The following is a 23,386-nucleotide window of genomic DNA, read 5'->3' as shown; positions in this document are numbered from 1 at the left end:
AACGACGTGTGACGTTGAGGGCTCGGTGCGAGAGGGCTTTTATAGCCGACCGTGCCGGCTCGGCTCGACTACGCTCGACACGGCTTGCCATAGAGAGGAGCTGTTGGCCCTACAAACCGATTTGTCCCTTCGCCCGTTTCCACACTCACCTCCCCTATGACCCTTGATCCTCTTCGATCAGGATTAAGGACCCGGTGCTGAAATTAACAGCCGCTCGATGATAATTGACTTGTTAAATGGTCGACGTCTCGTCCACGCGATATTTCCATATTAACATTTCATTTCGATATAATTGTAGCACAATTATAGAAACAATCGACCGCTAGATATTTACGTATTTATGGCAAATCTAACGTTATGAGAATGTGGAAAACACGCGTACTTAGACTGATTGTATCATAGTGAAAAAGTATCTGTAAGTGAGCATTCCTTTTTTGCAATGAAACGCTTTTTTATTAGGTTCTATTGTTTCACTCGCGCAGCGTCAAATTTTTCCGATCGTACGGAAATATCGTTAAACAATAGAGAATTTATTATAGCTGCATGAATTTATTATATAGCATCTAATTAAGTATAAGGTGCAACGATAAGTAGAGTGGTGGAGAGACGCTTTTTGCATTCACTGTAATGTGCAAAGTAAGCGTGCAAAGTATTCAAAATATATTATCGATTGCAACGTGACATCTAACGAGTCAGACAAATTTTTGCTTTGGTTCTTTTTCTTCGATTGCGTTCATAGAAATGTAAATTCGCGTAAACATTCGCTGTCTAGCAATTGTAATTAAGCTTTGCAGTTCTTAACTTCCCAATTTTTATTAAGATCAGAATAATTGCTTCTATCAATTTTTGCATTTATTCTTATTTCAAGTTTTTACGTGAAAGTCGATGCACAATCAATCGGGTTAATATTCGGACACAGCACAATCTCTGTGTTTGTTGTTTCGTATACAAAAAAGGGTGATTTAAATATCGCGTTGCTTATTCTACGAGAATGTTGTAACTCGAAAATGCGTAAACAATTCCTTCCTAATAATAACGATTAATTGTATAATTCGTTTTAACGAAAAGGATATTGTCTTTGTTTCTTAAATTCCATGTGGACTTTTACTTTTCTTCTAATATTTCTATGATTAATAGCAATAATTTAGCAATTTCATAATAACTTCTACCCTTTTTCCACGATAAGTCCGAAATTGTCTTTTACCAAAACCAGTATTCTTTCCTTTTCTCGACGTGTTAAATTTCTTGGTACAATATAAAGATATTGAAGCCAATTTCTCTTCTGCCGTTAATTATACTAAATAATTATACGAAATAAATCTATTTCATAGCGCATATTGTTTTCAAGAATCGCTAGATTGACGAACGTGGACAAATGTTCGAATATTAGTGTTACGTGAAAATAGGACAACTCTTTGTTAAAAATCTTTTGTAAAATTAAACATTGTTGCTATGAAGAAATTGTTTACGTATCTTCTTTCTTACAGAAAGTAACAAATACAGAGATTGTGCTGCATTTGAATTTGTATTATTTATATTGTATTGTATTGTATTTAGCATAACTGCATGCTGTCGAATTTTTTATTTTTTAAATTTGTTTCATCGCGCCTATGAACGGATATTTTTTCCTTTTTTATTAAATTATAATATATTTGCTATTATCATACCTTCTATTAAAAACGAGCAAGTGTCTAAATATAATATTTTTGAACGACGGCGAACGTAAAATTTACAAACATAAAACAGACATTTTTTCAATCTTCCTACCAATGTTCGAGTATTTTCAAATTTGAAGATTTATAACGAATGTACAAAATTCTGACTCGACTCGAACGCTTCATTTGCAATTATTTATTACACAATTAAATTTGAATTTATAATTGTTTATTACATTATTGAGTTTCGTTCTTTCAATTCTGTTTTATTATTGTGAGAGAAGAATTGCAAGATTAATTGCAATTTCATTTGTCATTACTTCTTCCTCCACTAAAAATATTATTTTTTTTTTAAGAAATTGAAATATTTGTAGCAATGCGATAAACTATGATACATAATTATTTTTAATTACAGAAACTTTTTTGCGTTCATGATTTGTTTAACAAGTTTCTCAAATTATGGTCGTTTATCTATCCCCACTCCAAAGATATATTTAATATCTTTTAATATTTTTCGTTACTATTTTGTTCTTCATCTGGATGGCACATCTTCGTGAATTTTAGAGAAAATGAAATATTTATAACACTTTTTTTCTTTCAAATTGTAGACATTTGTCCATGCTTTTACTTTATTTAGTGGTTTGTACTTCTCCAATAAACGAGTCACATATTCTTCGAATCGTTCTACCAATTTTCAAATATCTTCAAACTCGAAGATTTTCAACGGATATTACGAGTGAAATGCGATTAGAATATTTCGTTTGCAATTATCTCTCAATCACTGTACAGAATTGAATCTTCTGTTTTAATTCTGTTTTTCGCGCGGTGGACTTGTACAAGATGTCTATTATACTAATAGAGTTTTCATGTTTTGATGAAACGTTATGCGTTACTTTATCCGTGTTTTTCAACAATTTTCCCTTCGCGCAACTTTTACGCCACTTCCACGCACTACTTTGCTGTTTCGTCCTTAATGGATTAAATTATCCCCAATCTTCCTTTTTCTCGAAGAACCGTGTATGTATTTATTGGCTAAAAATGTTAAGAAGTCACTGTTCACTTTACTTTGTTAGATATGCGTATCGATAATAACAGAAAAATTAATAAATCGCTATATAAATGTTAACACTTTACGAGAAACATTGTATAATTTTTTGACCGAAAGGATAACTTTTTTGGAAGTATTCAAACCTGGAAATTCGAGTTCTATCTATCGTCAAGTACAGAAATCGATAAAAAATGTTTGCGCTCTAACGAGGCTTAACCTTCTCATTTGTTTTGTTATAAAAGTGTTTGCCTCTGTTACAAACTGTTTGAACGAAGTTTAATGAAGTTTCACTGCGCAATCCTTTTGTGCAAATGGTTTTATTTGTCATTGATCTTATTAGCACATTATTTCTCGATTCTATCGGAGGTGGCCAATAGCAAATTTCGATTGTTTGTTTACCGTTCCACATTTACCTGTATTCCATTTCGCATGGTTACACAAACTCGCGGTTTATCGTTACATTATGGTAGCGATCGGTTATTTTATTCGATAAAATAACTGTTAAACGTAATTTAGAGAGTACGAAGCACTTGTTATCGATCAGTAATTAGTATATAAATAGTAATTTATAAATGTAAAAAAGTAGCTTACATTTTTCTACTACAGTTCAATGTAATAGTACGATATACGTAGACTTGTAAATTCTTATGAAAGTGTAACAAACTTCCTATAATGTCAAACTTAATTTTTGTAGATTGGTTTTAATATGCTGCACATTCTCTTGAATGAAAATATATGAAATATCATACGTAACAGAATGAACAGAATACTCCAATGAAAATTCGACTTTTCAAAGATCACGTGCATAAGACACTTAGTACCGTTCATAAAAATCTATACGTAATTGAAACGTTTCGGAATATGTTGAACCCAATCGAACATATTCCTGTTGCAACAGTACTCACGACTGACATAATCTATCGTGACAGTAAACGGGCGTGTAACTTTAATTTCACGTAATTTCTAAATCACGTTACGCATGATGAATCTGTAATTTAACTATTTGCACGCTGTACACATTAACTGGTAGCGCTTATTATGAAAATCCAACATCTGTCCTGGCATGGAACTTTCGCTAATGAAGTTAATTGAGAAGTCTCGCCTATTACAGGATAACCGATTAATTATATCTGAAAAAGAGATTCATTTAGAGTTATATCAAACACGTATGGGAATTCAGAGTCTCTGAAACGTATGAAATATTACCGATATTTGCCAAGATCTTGTACAACGATTCATAATCAAAATACATTGGTGTTACACCGTTTTCGAGAATCTCCATGCTTTGATCGATTCATAATGGCTGTAATTGATACTGAATTAAAACCAGCACTAGTCTCTTTATGTCAACAAGTCATTACAAAATTTAATGCATCGATTTTAAATGTACCGTTGTTTAAATTAACCGTGGCAGTTTCGTTACTGCTTTTTAACAATCTTCCTTATCTAACGTAACTCTTAGAGATTCTAATTTCGTCATTGCAAAATAATTTCAATCCAATTTAAAAGAATTTCTACCAAACAGTTTTTACGGTAGTTAAAAAGGAAATCAATTTTACTGTATCATTGCATATTACTATAGATATACCGTTGTGATGATAACAGACAATGACAGTAATAGTTGGACACCATATAGACACCAAGAAACTTTTTTAAAATTGGACCAAACGACTTGAGTTTTTTCCAGAAGTTAGAAGGATTATTTCGCTGGACGAAAAAAATGTCGAAAAAAAATTGCAGATGGTCGGAATAGCGAAGAAAATAGCGAAGGTCGTCTTTTACAACTTTTCTCTTTATCGTTGCCCGTAATGAACATTTAAATAGTACGTTTCGTAGGTTTGTGGATAATTTATGCAACTTTTAATTTCGCCTGTACGTTTTAATTGACAGAACAAACTGCTGTATGATGCGGATTTAATTTATGCACATCCCATATACTTTAACGTGTATCAGACGCAATTACTATTAAAGCTTCCAGTTGATCGTCATCCTTTTAGTCATTTAACATTTTTCATCCTCGTATTTCCAGACGTCGATTTTTCCAAACCAACCAAAGGTTATATTTATTTATCGTGTATCTCTTCTTCCAAAACTTTGTATTTATTCAAATTCGTATTTTCACGAAGATTTCTAAAGAAAGGAAATCTAATTTTATTTTTTATTTATTTCACTCGCTAAATATTGCAACGACTACCTTCGTCATTTTATACGTCCTTGCGTATTGTGTGCTTTCTGTGCACTTTCGTATCTTTAAATTTCTCCTTCAAATGCATAAAAATTCGTAATTTAGTAGTAGTAGATGGATCTACGGTGTTTTGTAAGAAACGAATAACGTTACTTTAATTTTTATACACACAGCAAACCATAGAAAAACTATGAGAAGACGACAAAAATGGAGCAACGAAGTTTCCATACAGAGAGACGACGAAAAAATTGAGGCCATAGCATCCATAGAAACAACAAAATACCCAACTTGAAATATTCCACTGTCGATAGAAAGAGTCATTGCACAGGGAAAATTAGCTAAAAAGAAATTAGGTTGGACAACGACGGTGGAACATGCACTGAAATGTAAAATAGAAGGGAGCGTAGCATGTCAATTATGCAACATCGGAGAAACAGAAAATAGAGAACACATACTAAGCGACGGCACAATGTACATGGAACTCGGATCAATTGCATTGAGAAACAAGGAAAGGAAAGAGATAATAACGATAAAAATCGAGAAACAAATATGCAACTGACGGACCTCGCAAAGGGAAGCACAAAGTTGAGAGCTTTCCGCTTGGACGAATAGAAGAACGAAATATCAAAGACTCACACATACCAGTTATGTAATAAACTGCATAGCTATAGTTTTCGACCAGCAATTTGAAGCAATTTTTCATTCCTTCCATATTTTTGTCTAAATTTTGCTTTGCTTGAAAAAAAGCTACGGTAACATGTAGCAACGTTGGATGATATTCTAGAAACTTGGAAGAACGTAGGAAAATTTTTCGGGTCTTTTTAAAGCACAAAAACCTACAAAAATCTGTGATAAAAATAAGATTGCAAACGAAGGGTTAAGATTCAGCTTTAAGAAATAGACCAAGTATACCAAGTACTAGTGTACTATGTATACTATGCAAAATGTATCAAAGGTGCACAATAGCGCAGATACTCAAGAAATCGTAAGGTATAGGCTCCAGATAAAGCTAATAATACAGTAAACAAATATAATACAATACAGCACAATGCTTTAATTTTTATGTCAATTCGACTTCGTTAATTCAGAGTGGACAGTGTACAGGGTGGAGCAGATGAAGTGTCAGAAGCTGTTCTCTTCGAGGTCATTGGAAATATCACATTGAAATTTTCAGATGTTGTATGGTGCAGAGGAGCTAACATTGTAGGTTGTAAGACGTTATAGGGGTGAAATTCTTAGAGATGACATTTTTTGTTATGGATGGCATATTAATTTTTCAATACTCCACAAAGGTTATCAAACTTAACAAATTTTATCTAAGGAATGTTTTTTTTATTTTGCATAGTTAAGGAGTTGCCTTACGCAACGAAAGAAACGTATTCTGCTTTAAAAATTATTTTATTAAATAGTTTCAATTGCGTCGCTGAGCTTTTTAAATTATGTTATTTACGTTAATTGCGATGTTAGTACGAGTGAATGGACTTCGCTTTCTTCTTTTTTTTTTTTGGATAGGTGCCAAAGTAGTGTGTTTATGATTGGAGAAAATAAATTAGGCGAAATCACAAACACTCTGCAGTCGCACCTATGTTTCATTGTCAGTTGTTACTCAGCTGCGGCTTTCAGTCGTCGAACAGTGCTTAGAAAAAATCATTATTCTTAATAATCATACGCGTAGGAACAATAAATTCCTCTGAATAAATCCGATTATATACGCACGGTACTTGTCACGTTGGTTAGTCATCTGCACCGTGGAATGAAGATCAGAAAATACGTCAACACGCTAAGATGACGAATGATGTTGTAACATCTATTTTATGAATTCAGCTTATCGTGCAAAAATGAACGAAGAGCGGATACTATTTTTAGCACTAATCCGTTGCGGTAATAAATCATAGTGATAGTATGTAAAGCATCTCGTTTTACAGTTAATCGACTAAAGTGTGCGGCAATGTGCATTCAAAAATCGTACGCTTTATTTCGATAAAGAAATATGGATTTCCAATAATTGAATGGAAAACGTATTGTTAATAATAAATCAATTTTATCGCAGTTCTACTATTAACCGCGTGGAAGGAAGTGAGCGATTTGAAATTTCATATAGAAGCGAAACGAAGTTTAACATGTTCAATGTGTCTCGGATAGGAATTGACATGTAGCTTTATGATATGCACGCTACATCGATTCGCGTCAAACGCAGAACGCAAATCAAAATTTGAGACGAGATTTTTAACAAATTAGAACCGAGCAATTTAATCTCGAGATTCTTTCAACCAATTTTGAAATATTTGAGACGTTACTCAAGATATTTGCCATTTTTATTGATGCAATTGATCCTCTTTTTTTTTTAATAGCAGTTATTTGTTTCTTTAATTTTTCTCGGCGATTACAAGAAATGTTCTTTAAATGATTAACATGTAGCGGCACATGAGCTAGAGTTATCAACGAGTATCTATCACTTACCAACGAGTTATCAGCGATTATATTAGTGATTATACACTGTCTTTAGCGAATCCGTTAGTACGAGCGATTATTGTCTGTATTAATTTATTTCTCATTTTTCAGATATATTTGACGGTTACAACAGCGAGTTATCTCATCATTTAAACAATAACTTAACCAAACATCCTCTACAAACATATAAACGATATACGAATGATATAATATAAATGACTAATACTAAGAAAAATGGGTATACATTAGCATTTCTTTTGCAGAAAATCAATTTTCAGATATATTATCAACAATATGTTATTAGATGCAAGGAAGAAACGTACCTTGAAATTTTCGCAGAAGATAAATGTTAATAGTCATACTATCTACAATAACATTTAGGACGCGACATTTATACAATAGTAATTAATTTTATACGTATACAGATACATTAATATGAAACTTATATTCAAATTTGTATAACTTGAAAACAAATAAATATTCAAGATCGTTCAATTCATTTTGTTGAATTTTACATACATCTAAAGATGTCAGAAGATATATCTATTTGCGAAATAGTCTTTTGATAAAGCTTCTTTCGACAAATACAAATATAACATACATGTTTTTTACCATTCAAATGTATGTATAAGTCTAACGATCCCATAAATTTTATTTAAAAATGGTAGAAGAACGTACATTTATAGATTCTCGCAATTTTTTAGATGTTTTCCTGGCAAAAATAAATATAGTTCTCAAATAAATTTTTTTATCGTTCAAAATGGAACACGTGTATAACAGTTTCATAAATCATATTTAGAAATATCGTAAAATAATGCAAAGTTAGACATTTTTATCGGACACGAACGCAGAACGAAAATTCATCTATCGTTTCATAGAAACAAAAGACCAATTGATTTTTGTGACAGTTGAATAGCTTTAGTTTTTCTCTATCGTCGACTTTAAAGACATTGACTTCTTTTAGAGGTAACGTTTATTTGAAGTTTTAATTCGAAATACAATTTTCCCTTCTTCTTTTCTTTCCGTTAAAAATAAAAAATCTACGAAGAATATGAAAAAAGTCCTACTACGTATATGTAATTTTCCTACTGCGTATAAACACATTCTCAAGTTAGTTACAATTTTCATCAGTGTGATCGTGACAATTGTGTCTCTTTACGGTGCTAATAAAATTTCGAAATGTTTTATTTGGCACATAAAATATATACACAGAAGTTTTCTGCGCTAAACACACAAACATAATATTTTCGTGTATCGCTGTGTCTATATCATCAAAGATGCATACGTAGACTTCGTCAAGAATACGTAAGCATTTCCGGGCCATAGCAATTGATTTAAAGAGGAAGTTGTATTATAGCCCATATTTTTCTTCAAAACGAATGTTTACAAATTTCGTTCGACGCGCATAACTGTTTATGATATGAATCTACTAAATCGTAAATAAAACATTTCGTTTCACAATTACGAGAAGGATTCAATTACCAAAGCATAATTTCACTCAAAAATATTGATCGCAGGCTTCGTCGAAAATACGTAAGAGTTTACGAGCCACAGCAATGCACTTATTTTCGCAAAAAGAAAAGCAAGAAAAAAATGCAATTACAGCCCACATTTTTGCTCAAAGAGATTGTTTACAAACTTCGTTCAACGTACACAGCTGTTTACAGGTCAATAGAGCTTTTTGCGAATGTTTGTAGGTAAATTTTGCTGAAAGGATTTCGTTTTGCTAAAGGTAGAAAGGATTTTGTGTAGGTTTTATTAGTAATAGATTAAAAATAAATGGACAAATTTCTTAAAGCTTGTCATTGGTAAAACTAAATCGCACAGCGTAAAGTTCATTCACTTTTCTATTTTCATCTTGAGAAATATTACACAGTCGTTATTCGCGTTTGCAATGTTGCAAAACTAATAATATGGATAAATATAGTTTATAATTGATAATAATGAGAAAGAAACGAACATTGCGAATATTTGATTAAAGAATTTGCTATTGGTAGACTGTAGATTTTTATACAAATTCATATTTTTGAAAGTATAATTTGAAAAGCAAAACCTTGTTAGGAAATTGCTTTAGCTACAAAGTACTGTAGGAAGCGCTGCGCTTGGATATTTTATACACTTTTTATATCACGCGCATTCTGTGCAATTCTGCACTTTCTCTATGAATGCATAATAATCCGCAGTCTACTTATCAGTACACGTGTATACATCAGATTATAAACTCGCTAGATCCGATTGAAATTTCTCTGAAACACGCGTGGTAATTTCATTTGAGAGTTGATACGAAGGTATTAGGTTGTCCGAAATGTTTCTTTCGTTTTATAAGGAAATAATAGACGCACAACGTTTTTTGTTTTATATTAGTTTATTGAATTATGCACGAACATAATAATAGAAATAGAACGAAATGGATCATACTTAATTCAATAAAATAATATAAAACAGAAATTTTTTGTCATCTATTATCATCTATTATCATCATCTATTATATGAAACGAAAGAAACTTTTCGGACAACATAATATAATATTCTACACTCCATTTTATTATTCGATTGTCATCAACCTAGCGCATTCATAGGCTACTAGATGCGTAACCATTCGTCTACATCGATTATTCCAAAGTCTGTTTACAATTTCAGGGAGTTTCGGAGAATCGAAACATTTAATTGAGAAAAATCTCGACACAAAATTATATCAGAAAATACAAAATCTTTCATTTCTTCTATGAAAAATTCATTTCTGTTAAGGAAATAACAAAAGTTTGACAACATTATTGATACTTATGCAATGGTGAGCCTATAAGATATTAATATTAAACCTATTACTTTTATGGCTTTATGTAAATGTGACAGATGTATGTAATTTTCGTGACATTCTATTTTATATTTTTCCACTTCTTTTTCCTTAATAAATATGAAAGCGAATAAACTGTAACGTCTTAACAATACGTGTCTTAATGTGTCATCGAAAATCGTTATCGTTTTTGCTGTAACATTTAATTAATAACTTCAATAGTGGAGATAACAATTGAAATCTTCCAACGCAAACCAAACCCTACAGTCAGTACATATCGATGAAAACGATAGAAATAATATATAAGCGATCGAAATACTTAATAGCTACATCCTAAAAGATTATATCGAAAAGTTTCACGTCTGGTATATGTGAGTTCTTTTCACTGGCCGTACGTTGAATTGGAGAAGAAGTAAAATATTATTTGCGTATTAGCTCCTACGTCTTGTATCAACTCCAAACCAGATTACGAGCAACTAACAGATTTCCCAACGAAGGACAAACAACAACTGGGGCTCACTCGGAGAAATGAGCGGGCCACGTGAAAATCAGTAAACAGGAACTGAGATAGTTCGATTCGTAGAAATACGCATTTGGTGGTCGATGGGGTGGCTAATTCCACTGTAATCCAATGAAGGGACGATAAAATCTACTCGGTACCGCTGTATCGTCAACGTCTTTACCCGCAGGTCCACCGAGAAATTCCATCCTAAAGCAATTAGAGCTCGTCATCAATGTGCGACTTTGTCGTTGTGGCGACACCATCTCAACCGTCACTGCTGCTAATAGTGCTCTTAACGTCTAGACCCCGGTCTGTCAACTAATTCCCGGCCTCGGTAGAGCGACTATTCGACCGAGCCGACGCCTGTTGCCGTTTCTGTGCGCCTGCATCGTTTTAATGGTCCCTGGATACGAGAGGGAATTCCTCTGGAAAAGGCGTAAAACAAATTTCGATTCTGCTGTACTCTGGGCGACGAGCTCGTGTGTCGTGTTAAAGGCCAACGATTGCCTACTTAGCAATTAAGAAAATGGAAAATAACGACTTTACTTGAACGTAACGACAGCTATGCTATAGCTGGCCACTGGGCACTTTGAACGTTATTGGATGGTAGGATGCTATGTAAGATGCCAAGCTTATTAGAGAAAGTAGATGCCCGTGCATCTAAGCGTTACGTCTGGACATGCTGTTGTATACGGTGGATACGAGAATCATCGGCGTGTAACTTTATTTTCCAATGAAATCTTCTTGTCAGTTTCTATACACTGCAGTTTCGCAGCGTCGCATTCTTGTAGTCACGTGGAAGTACAGAATGTATTTCTACATCATTTATCATGCAATCTATATTTAATACTAATTAACCCAGTGCAAGTATGTGAAGTTTCGTGTGATTTGAAAAATAATCGTCCTCCGATTGAACCAAAGATCATTGTTATTCACTGGGCGAGTACTAAGGCATTAGAGTACTGGTGCCTTGATGACGAAAAACAGATGTCCATGCGCCTTAGAATACAATTGAAATTCCAAAAAGTTTTATTATAACGCACATATAAATACAATAGCGTTCAAATACTGTTGATTATAAAAAGATTCTCGAAACACTCGTGTGACGAAAGACGACGAAAGGAACAAGGTAGGTGGAATTTCCTATCTCGAAAGACACGTTCAGACCGAAGAACACTTCTGTCAGTTTTATTATATCTATCGATCATGAACTAACACTTTCTGCAAATGTTTTCCGATCTCTTGAAATAAAAAATATGTTTGCCAACTCACTGAAAACAGACAAACACATTTCCACGGTATAACATTTTCGTGAGCATATGAAGATAATAGAATGATACGAAATTTGATATAATTGGGCCTGTTTAATCAGTATGTAAATACAATAATAAATTTAAACCATGTTACGATATTTTTGTATCTCACTATAGATTTCAAGGCAAAAGACGATTGAAAGTCAAAGATGGGCTTGAGAACTATAACGTATCCAGAACACGGACGTTTATGCATTTATGCGAAATTTGAAAGTGCAAAAGCCCGTAGAACATATTACATAATGTACACAATATATAAAATATCCAAAGTATAGTACTTTTACTCGCACATATCTGCCAGACAATCTTCCCATCTTTTTAATTGTACTCATGAAAGTATGAATTTGCACATCATAATCACTACAAATTATAAAAGATTACAATATATCTGAAATATATCTGAACCTTTGATCGTTTTCTCTTTCTGCAGATACAAAAATATCTTTTTCTGATTTTCCCTTCTAACCTCCTAAACGACAATTTCCTCTCTTTATATTTTATATTTTATCTCTCTTTATATTTTACGCTGTTTTTTCCAAAGTACAAACATACCTTACCACCCAACTGTAGATACAAAATGTTATGTCACTCGTAACTACATAAATGGAAAGTGTCCAGACACCAGAAAAACACATAACCGAAGGGTCATGTGAACAAACGACTCCCCTTATTCTACTTGTGTTCTCTTCTTCTTGTCTTGTCTTCTTCTTCCTTTTTTTTCCAAGACCAAGGATCGTATTAATCGACGTTTCTTCAATCGCGTTCAAGTACTCTGTAAACGAAAATTGCAATTTTAGCACTTACTTCTGTACACAACGACGCTTTCCCTTAATCTCGATCGGGTTGATCAAGCGTAATCAATGCGCGAATTCGTTCGTCGAACTACCCGATGGAAGCGAGCCGTTCGAACGATGTCCTCGGGTTATTGGATGATGCTCTATGGTCATCGATTTCATCTTGACATCGGGGGATCTTGGGTGAAATGGAGGTGTTCTAGCGAACGATTATCCATCATTAAGTGTATTTACACTTGAGAATTTTAGCACGATACGATCATGATCGTGCTACGATAGAATTAGAGTGTTATTCGATTAAAAAACATTGCGAACAAATATAGCAGCACTCGGACTTGGACGTTATTCGAATTGACTCGAATGAATATTTCGTCGCCGTAGTTCGTGACTACTCCATCTGCATTGGTTCGTAAACTGATCGCGATGTGAATTAAAAATTTATGAACTTTGATATTATTGTATGGAGTTGGAATGAAAAAAGAATTTTCATGATATTATGATTTTACATTCTTCATGCCAAAGAGACATATGCGAGTTGGTTAATTGAAATATTTAATTTTTTTAATAATATTTTATATTTAAATAATAAATTATTGAGTAATTAGTTTTTTTGAACAGTGGAGTTAGAGAAGTTAAGAACTAAGGCGACAATCTATCTGAGATAATTGTGCGAATAAATTCATGTTAGTTTAATATGTTATCTGGGCAATGATCATTCGTTACTGGTAACAAATTATTTTCTATATTTATTCGAATAATTGTTCGTAGAATCATTCGAATAATAATACGAATAATTGTTCTTTCCATTTAATTTTGTACAAGTACACACTAAATCGGTGCAATTTATAGTATTAATTTACCAAATGATTATTTTACCAAGAAACGGGAACTTTCTACTGTGGCATTTGTAAAAAGTTAATTACAAAAGGCAATATTACAACAATTGGCTAACGAAGCTCGAATATGTATTTCACTTTCAATATCTTGCAATCAAAATCCTCCGTGTAACACAAAAATATTTATGCATAATATATAATTTTATCCGAATAAATTTTTATCTGAATAAATTATTCGATGAAATTTTTGTTAAGGTTAATTCGTACACGAATAATTCCTCATTCGAATAAATCCTTGTTCGGACAAACACTTATTCGATCGAATTCGATTTATTCGTCAGTGTATAAAATTTTATTCGAACATGTTCAACATTTCGAGATAACAAATTCACGCTGGTAGAACGATTTCGACTCGTTCGTTCAACTAATACGAGTAAGTCGTCCAGCCTGAACGAGCCCTTTGTTCTCAACAAAAAGCATTAGCAACGACTAAATTATGCAAAAATGAATTATCGGAGAAACGTTTAAGAGGTTACGCCGTAAACAATAATGTACGTCTGAGCTCCTAGATTACGTTAAATTACTCGAGAGGCCGACTTCGGCGCAATTGAAGTTCCCCCCTGAAATAAAGCCCGATTAAAAATAATAAACGTAATTAGAGTTGTTAGCCGAAAATCGATAAAATGAAAGATTTCGTTGGAAGCATCGACTTTCATTAAAGGGATACAGTTGAACAAAAGCGTGAGGATGAAAATCGAAGCTGAACCCGCCACGAACACGCACGGAAGAATCTGCGGAATTTGCGCACTAGCTTTAACCGAATAACTGAAAATTGCTCAAACACGTACGAAACTGGGCTCAACTCAACGATAAACTCGATAGACTTAACTCAAAGCATGTATGACGTACATATACGTGATATTCGTTTGAAAAATTCGATTATCTCTAGAAAACTAGACATTTTGGGAATAAATATTTGAAACAAAAGTTTCACAATTTCGAGGAGGGAAACCAAGTATCCTAGTCGTTTGTGGCCACTTTCAAAGTCATTCGGAGGTCGGCTTCTTGAGAGCTGCCCAATCGGTCAGTCGGTCAAAACCCAGCTCGATATATCTCCCGTGTATAAAAACCTGTGTTCGATTTTTTCAATGGAAGCAGCATGCGTATCGTGCTGGGCATTCCGCATAGAATAACAATATTCGTAGAGTTAGTGTACGGTGTGAACAATCGCTTTAAGCACACAATGAGTATTAAAGATTTTCAAAGCAAATGCAGCAGATCAGTCACTTTTTGCCACAAAATTTTGTCAAAAGCACGTATATATTTTTAACGGCTGAAGAATACAAGAAATTTTGAAACTCGCAAATTTGATCTCTAGTAGCCCTAACGTATTATTAATTGATAATTATAAATGGTATTTATTTTAATGAAGTTCTATATTTTTTACGTATTCGGATAACATTTCTTTAAAAATTAACACCACAGCATAGATTTAAATAATTGTACCCCTTGGCAGAATTGTTGGCATTGTCGAAATGACTTTTTATCCAAATAATTGTTGCAACAAAATTTCTATTTTACTTGTAACTAGCTTTTTTATCTTGACTCTTTGCACTCCGAATTTTATTTCAATTTCGTTACCAGCAGCTCCCAACGCTTTTAAGTGTTTCATTTGAAATTTACTTTAACTAAAAATAAGACAATTTAAATACATATAGCAAGAAACAAATTCACTTAAATACCAGTTTTATTCACACTATTGTTGTATTTTGTAATTTTTAAGTGTATGATATATCATGAAGCAATTTCCAGGATGTAATCCTGGTTTTCTTCCGCACGTTTCGCAAAAAAAGATGGACGTGAAAGAATGTCGAGTGGGACGCGACAAAGGAGCTCTTGAGATAAAAACTGATGTCGAGTCACACTCGACATAGGAGTGCAAAGGGTTAATATCGTGGATAATCGTCTTTTTGATTTTAAGACTTTTATGATCTCTGCAATATATATTTACTGAATATATATATTTACTAAATAACTTGTAATCTCTGTATACATTTTAACGTGTATATAACAGTTAGCTGTAAATGAAGAGTCGCTACAATGAGACACATTTCACAGAGTTGTTTTAAAACGCGTTGAATCTTATTAAACCGTGCTGAGTTGTACCGTGTCGTGTTGTGTTGCATCGCATTGTACTATCTTCCGTTAAATTGTAAAATATACAGCTACTTTAATTTGTCGTTGAATGAACGCTAACGCTAACGATAAAATTCTACATAAATGCCAAGACAAAATAAATTAAGGAGGCTTGCAATAGAAGTATGGTTGAATAAATCTGTGCTCTAACTGTATTCGCGTTATTCCGTGAACTTTATCGAGAGAACGTTGGAACAAAAGGGATCGATCACTCGGCTCATTCTGCTTCGAGGCGAGAATTTCTTCTTCAGCAGTGACAGAGAGTGTCTACACGCTTTGGAAAAACTACAAGATAATGTTGCGTTGATCGATTATTGTCAAAAAGTTAAAATATATCGTTTATGTTGAGGCGTGTTTGATGTTCAGCAGAAAGTAAATAAAGTGAACATTTTTATAGAACTTTAAAACAAAGTTTTATAGAAGTTTAAAACAATATGCACGATGCATCTCTAATATTACGGTATTTATTATAATATTTTATATTTACAATGTGTGCATAGAAGACATCTTTCCTAGAATGAAACTTTACTCGCGCGTAATTTCTTCAACATATTATGTATTTTAATTAGATTGTATTTAATTTGAATAATTTTTAGCGACGAATTACTCGTTTTTAAGGAAAATCTGAATTTTTATTTCATTAACATGCAAGATTTTAAGAACTTCTAATTCTTCCTCTAATTTCGTTGCTTTAACGCGGCTTTTTCAGTTTCCTCGTTCCGAAACAATTTATTCGATACAATTATAATGAGAAAATTTTAATTACACTTAAGTTTAGAGTTAATTAATATCCAGTCGAAGACGTAATGACGGTGGTAGCATTCAGCCGGAGGCATTGCTCAAATATAGGAGATATTAATCAGAACTTTGGATAATATTTGATTGATTGATGTAATTAACTCGGACGAGGATAATTACTCACATAGCCTACCTCCTTGACGTAGATATCTCGCGTTCTTTTAGAATTCCATGTTCAATGTATTCGGTATTTAATCCCTGTTCGCAAAACTCTTCTTTATTCTACGTCATGTGCACTCAAAGTATGAGAATCGAAAATCATCCGACTACACCTTTCACATATATGTCGATATATCACACGTACATAGGTACTATTGCATTCGGATATTTGCTTATTTTTGACAACACATGTATTTTCATTTATGTATAACATTTGTATATATGTATTTTCACATTCATACAGCTTTTTGCATGTAAAATCCTTTCTGCATGTACACTACATTTACTTACCAGTGCTTGATTTGAGAAATATTTGAAAAACGTGTAATAATAGTATTATTCGTTTAAGCAGTTATTTATTCTTATTTTGTCTTGCACTCACAATCATACATCCTATCGATATATACATTTATTTAAATATCGACCTACTGTTTATCCATCCAACTATAATTATTTAACTCTTATTCTATAACTCTCATGTGTCTATTTAAGTGAATAATCAAAAACAAGAAATCTCGTCAATGGTGAGAAACTAAACACGTTTCTTTCAAATCTGTCTTTTGAAAATGTTGTACCAGAGGTATTGTACTTACAGTATCGTTCAAAATTATCTGAACACTGATTTATTTTTGACGAAACGTATATTAATTAAGAAATTACGAATAAATAAAATTGCAACGATTTTATCCTTCATAAGCAACATAGCTACGTAAAATATCACGACGTATGATCAGGTAGATTCTTAACAACCGATATGTCGAGAGCCGCCACAGATATGCAATAGTACGACCAACGTAATTTTTGTAACTGTCAAATTTTGCTACTCGACATGCTATTTATCACGAGGTTCTTTTGTCTCTGAATTATACGACCAAAACTGGTAGGAGGACTTTCGAAATTAATGCAATTAAAGCAATTAATGCTAATTAATGCAAATAATATACGTATTTAGTAGTGTATGCGTTTAATGAATCGCATATTATTTTCTCCACCCATATATTGTACATGTTTGTAGATACATGTAAATCTTATTTTCAACATAGAAAACCATATAATAAATAGTAAAATATATCGTTAATTTTTTTAATTAATTGCTTGAAGTCGCATCAGCAACTATACACTACTACTACGATAGATTACTATTAGCAACTTATTTCAAGTTTTTTAATTTTTCGCAGAGACTGGCCGCGAAGATTGGTTTGAAAAATCATAGCAATCGTTACGTTGAATGGCAGTTTTTCAAAGCATCTTTTAGAAAAGGGGTTAATATTGAAGTATGATCTAGCAGCAGAAAATTTATCGCCGTGTAGGATGAAATGATTTACAGTAGCTTTCGTATTTACGTATATCACATAATTCTTCCAAGAAATATGAGTGGGTTGATTTACCAATTTTTACACTTTGGTGAAATATAAATAATGTTACGATCCATCAACCGGACCAATGTCCGAGTATTTATGAACGATGATGTACGGACGATTATGAAATTTCTGTATTTTAATAGCGAAATAGATCTTACAAAGAGCGTATATTCTCCGAAGCATGAGAGTTAAATGATCGCGAAAGCCATCTATTGTCAATGATACGAATTCCGATGTTAATTTATTCGGTGGATATCACGAATAACACTTGTTAGGTCGCCGCTCCAGAAATTTGCGTGACTCTCAAACGATCTGCCTACGAACGCTTGTTTTTACGCGAAACAGGTACACTGCGTGGGCTTGTTGTCCTAGTGACGTTATTAGCATACTAATGTTGAATTTTAGCTGGGTGGCATCAGAAGAATTTGGACCAAGTTCAATCCCCACTTACAGCCACTTTCTTTGACGCTACTGCTACGCATGTTACACGTAGGGCAATATAAAAATAAACAATTATAAAAAACGATATTATTTTACAAATATTCAAAATCTATCGCATTTCGTTTACTGGACTAATTGCGAAATAAGCAAAGGAGATTACCAAAAGATGAAATTTAAGGAACGTGCCAATCGACTAATGTACCGGTCGTATCACGGAAAAATTAATTTATAATATAAAATAATAGAATATCACAATATAGTCGAGTTGTTTCATTATTCGTATCTATTGTCAAATATGTATAAATTTTTATTATCTCGATGATATTACGCATGTTGTTATAACGATTTTTTAAACCATAGAAAAGTAAAAGAGACAAAGAAACTATTTATTTGCTATGAAAAAGTGGAACAAAGTGTACTATTAACAAAATATTTGTTTCTGTTATTCGTTTTTGTTTATATAATCCCAATCCGAGTTTAATAACTGAAATATCAATTTGCGATACTGCAGTTAGTTAGAACGATAACTGGTGACGAAAAAAAAAGAGACGCGATAGAAACGAACTGGGTCTAATGCGAATCTGCAAACAATATAAAAATAAATTGGACTCGTTTAATTAAATGCAACGACTGTCAAAAAATTCTAATTGATATCTGTGTCGCACACATCCGCACAGATTTTTCCCATTTACAGTCACTTCAGACAAATTTTTATTAATTCCACTTTTGTTATCGTAATTTTGTGCATGAAAGAAAGAGTTTCCCCGATATTACATTATATTCCACGGAAAATCCAATGAAATTCATAGAGCAAGACAAAGGATCTGAAAAATTATCATCATTCTTTTGATGAGACTATTTACGACGAATAATTTCGCTTATTACATATTTTATTATTATGCTTATTACAGTTTATTTATTGTCATTATAGCTTGCAAACGCGATATATAATCAGTCGTATTTATCATCAATATAAACATTTGTAAAGTCCGTTTGAAAATAAATTATATGTCACGTCTATGTATTATCATATTCAAAGCAGGTTTGTTCCTAAACTTTCTAAATTAAAAATGTGCATGATCTTCTGATCTTGGTTTCGTTAAAAAGTGATAAGAAGTTGATAGTTTAATTATACAAAGAAAAAAAAAGGAAATTATTGACCTTAATATTCAAGAAATAATTCAAGAAATACGATCGTATAAAAATGATCGTAAACAGAGGAGTTATGTTCAGATTTCATATCTTAGAATTTATACACAGGTTTAATACATATCTACGACTTTCATTTTATGCAGGTATCGTTTTATTTTCCTAAATGAAATAGATATTTAATTATCTTTTGGCTATTATTCTATACATATTGCATATTGCTTTTCTTCGTGTGTTTTAATTGTTTTAAATAAAACGGCGATATACCATGATTTACGAAAAAAGTTATTTGCACGTTTTATACGTTAGTATAAAAGTTAAACGTTGTACGATTTGCTAAATTTAGGTGCAACGATAAGCTTTATAAATGATTTCAGATTTTCCTACTATGGCAAAATTAATGAAGGAGAATATTATTAATCAGTGTTAATAATATAAGGCTTTGCATACTACGCTGACTAAGATCTGCTTCTTGTTATAGTACAAAGCGAATTAATTGTGTGCATTTTATTAAACGTATGAGAACGTTTCATTCCTTATTCCTCATATATACATACATTTATATATTTCTTTCTTAGATATTATTTACATCATACGTATAAGAATGCACATAAAAAGGAATAATTTTACGTGGTAATTTTGTAAGGTAGCAAATAATAATAAAATAAGAAACGAGACTTGCAATAGAGAAACAAAACGTAGCTTCACAGTTTAATTCAACGCACGATTTAATTTAATTTTGAATTATTTATGTCAAGTATTCTCTAACCTTTAACTGCCTTTTGCAACTACCGATGAGATATTTCGCGACACAATACCGCTCATACTACTTATTATTATAATTATATATTATAATTATAATTAATTATTATAATTATATAATAATATATACAATAATAATTTATATATATAAACTATATAATATAATATATCTGTAATAAATAATATATATACATATTATAATATAACATTATGTATTCTCTAATATTATGTAACTCTAAATCGTATTATGTACGTAGCTATGTACAAAGGTTGGAAAAAATAGTGGAAACACCTCTTATATATCACATACATATATATACACATATATGACATATATGAAACGTAACACGTGTTTCCATTATTTTGTTCAATCGTTGTATATAAGTACATATACATGTACATATATGATGCAATTACACGTAAATGAATGATGCAATTTGTACCTACATGACACAATGAAATTGTACACTTGTATTATAAAAATCCTATATTTAGAACGTGCAAGCCTATGACAAGGACATATAAAAGTTTTTGCAATTCAATCGAAGTTTCTCCATTTCATTAACAGTAGATCGAGTAACTACGTGATTTTATCAGTGAAGAATATGGAGTAACGAGAGACTAAAGAATAATTCAATTAATTTTGCGGATCAAAGAAAAGTTAAATTAGAAGGGAACAGCGATGACGCCCATTTCCACCTTTTCTTAGAAATCCACTTTTCTCATTAGCTAATTATTGAAAAACGAAGATAATAATTGGCTTTCCATTTCATCAAACGCCAATATATATATGTACACGTGCATCAACGAAAAGATTTCAATTAGAAGATAAATACAAAATGAAAGAATTTACAAATTACAACTTGAGATACGTTTATAGAAATCTATATACAATTAACTTTCTTACGTCAATCTTCAATCTTTAATTAAAATCGATTCTTCTATTCATTTCCATATATTCATTAAGGCCGCTATTATTCGTTTTCTACTATTTATTTTGCAGACGTGCAAATTACAAGCTTTGTAAAACATAGGTACCTAAAATAATTCCGTGACAGATAAAAGATGTAAAATTCACAAATATGGGGATCGATGTTATGTAATAATTAAAAGGTTTAATTGTAAACCGTTTTTACATACAGTTGCACGAAAGTATTCGAGGACTTGTAGAAACCTTTCATGAATATACCTATTATGTGTGATATGTGAATCATATCGCAACTTGAAAGTTTAATTGATTCATAAAGTTTAAAACAAGTCTGAATATATATATATATATATATATATATACATATATATATATATAAAAATACAAAATATTTGGTGCAAACATTTATAACTTCAAATCTACCCCATATGATCGTGATAATCGTATTTCATTGCATGTACTAGTAATAAAATTTCAAAATATTTTATATAATACATACAATATATAAGAATTTACATATTATATATAACAAATATTCCTACATACTAACAAGTATTCTTATATAAAAGCCCTATATACAGAATATATAAATTCTTATATAAAGTTAAAAGAAACGACTTGTTTCTGCAAGCATGGTTTGATACTGGCGCGCCATCTTGTGACAATAACCATTACAGGAGGTATCTGCATTGACTAGATACAAAATAAGTAGGAAATTATATGGAACTTTGTATCTCGAGAAACTCAGAGTCTCAAATTGTTTTTCGAGGTACAAAATAGACCTGACATACGATACGCAATGCTTATTCGTGTCCTACATTTTGAAAGTCACCTGATTCTTTTACCATTATCGTATCACTTGCGACATTATCGATTAAGTAATGGTTTGAATTAAAACTAAATTTTTCTATGAAATTGTATACGAGCAGTGACTAAGGTCGGTAGTACAAGGGATAAAATAAGACATCTTGTATTATAATTGCAATATTACAATAGTTAGTATAGAATTCTAATTTCTGTACTCTTAATGTTTTCCAGTTTTATTGCGTTCCGACTGTATTCTTAGCCTCTTGTTTATCACGAATTCCAAATAATAATTTTGTATTGTCACGGATCCCCAAGACGTAACTCAAAATTTAAATTCACAATGTGACAAAATATGTAGATGTATTTAATAAATAAATACATACATATACTATAAAATAATATAAATATTTTTTATTCGAATAATGTAGTAATAAGCGAGGATGCGCGGATGGGGATGCGCGGACTACAGGTTAAGAACTGCTACGAAAGACAAACGACCTACTCAGATCGTATGAGCTACCCGATTCTTTCAAGCCGCTCAGTTCTTTCAGATCGGGTTGATAGTAAGCAATAATAATAAATTATTATTATCCAAATCGAATATATCTTGGATCGCTTTCTCGAACAACTTTAATGTGATGCGAATGCACGTCGTCGTACGCAGTGAACGTATTAATTAGATATGTATTATACGTGAATATAATCATATACATACCTCCATCTTTGTTAAAATAAATCAAACGTTACCAAATGTTTTACAGGAAATGTCATCGAATTGTTACCATCTATACACCTCTATTTTCTCGAAATCATCTCCATACTTAACCAGTAATGTGTGCAAAACATAACCAAAACTTTAGAATTAATCCATAAAATTGAACCAATTCTGTCAAAATAAAAGGATAATTAAGCTTAAATTCTGTCCCAAAAGCTTACACTACAATTGCTACTGGTAACACTAACACTTAATCTAAAGGGACAGTCGGCAACCAACGAACACAGGAATTTCGATAAACTATAGAATTTCGATATAACAATACCTAACAAAGTACCAACAAGAATATATTAGTTAAACGAACCTGATAATAGTCGATAGAAGTCAACAATACAATGACTTAATTGGCTAGAACGAAATAGCTTCGCTATCGTTTAAAGACGCGCGCAAAATTAAAATATTGTATGCCAAGGAATTTGATTTAAGCAACGA

General features: G+C 32.1%; 1 long non-coding RNA gene across 2 annotated transcripts; it reads right to left on the bottom strand.

Annotated features, from left to right (window-relative positions):
- Nucleotides 1-8,018: 8,018 nt before the first annotated feature.
- Nucleotides 8,019-23,254, bottom strand: LOC143302687 (uncharacterized). 2 transcript variants are annotated; one of them, XR_013058402.1, is made up of 4 exons: nt 23,143-23,254; nt 22,895-23,065; nt 12,501-12,720; nt 8,019-11,906 (listed from the first exon to the last, which is right to left on the bottom strand). It is a non-coding gene; the product is annotated as an uncharacterized LOC143302687 (long non-coding RNA). The 2 variants fall into 2 exon arrangements; XR_013058401.1 differs by having other exon boundaries at nt 8,019-11,060.
- Between the last annotated feature and the right edge of the window lie 132 nt (nt 23,255-23,386).

Source organism: Bombus vancouverensis, chromosome 5 (assembly GCF_051014615.1).
Source record: "Bombus vancouverensis nearcticus chromosome 5, iyBomVanc1_principal, whole genome shotgun sequence".
In the NCBI taxonomy this organism is placed as follows: domain Eukaryota; kingdom Metazoa; phylum Arthropoda; class Insecta; order Hymenoptera; family Apidae; genus Bombus; species Bombus vancouverensis.
The sequence above is the reverse complement of the archived record's forward strand: the minus strand, read 5'-3'. Positions and strand labels throughout refer to the sequence as shown.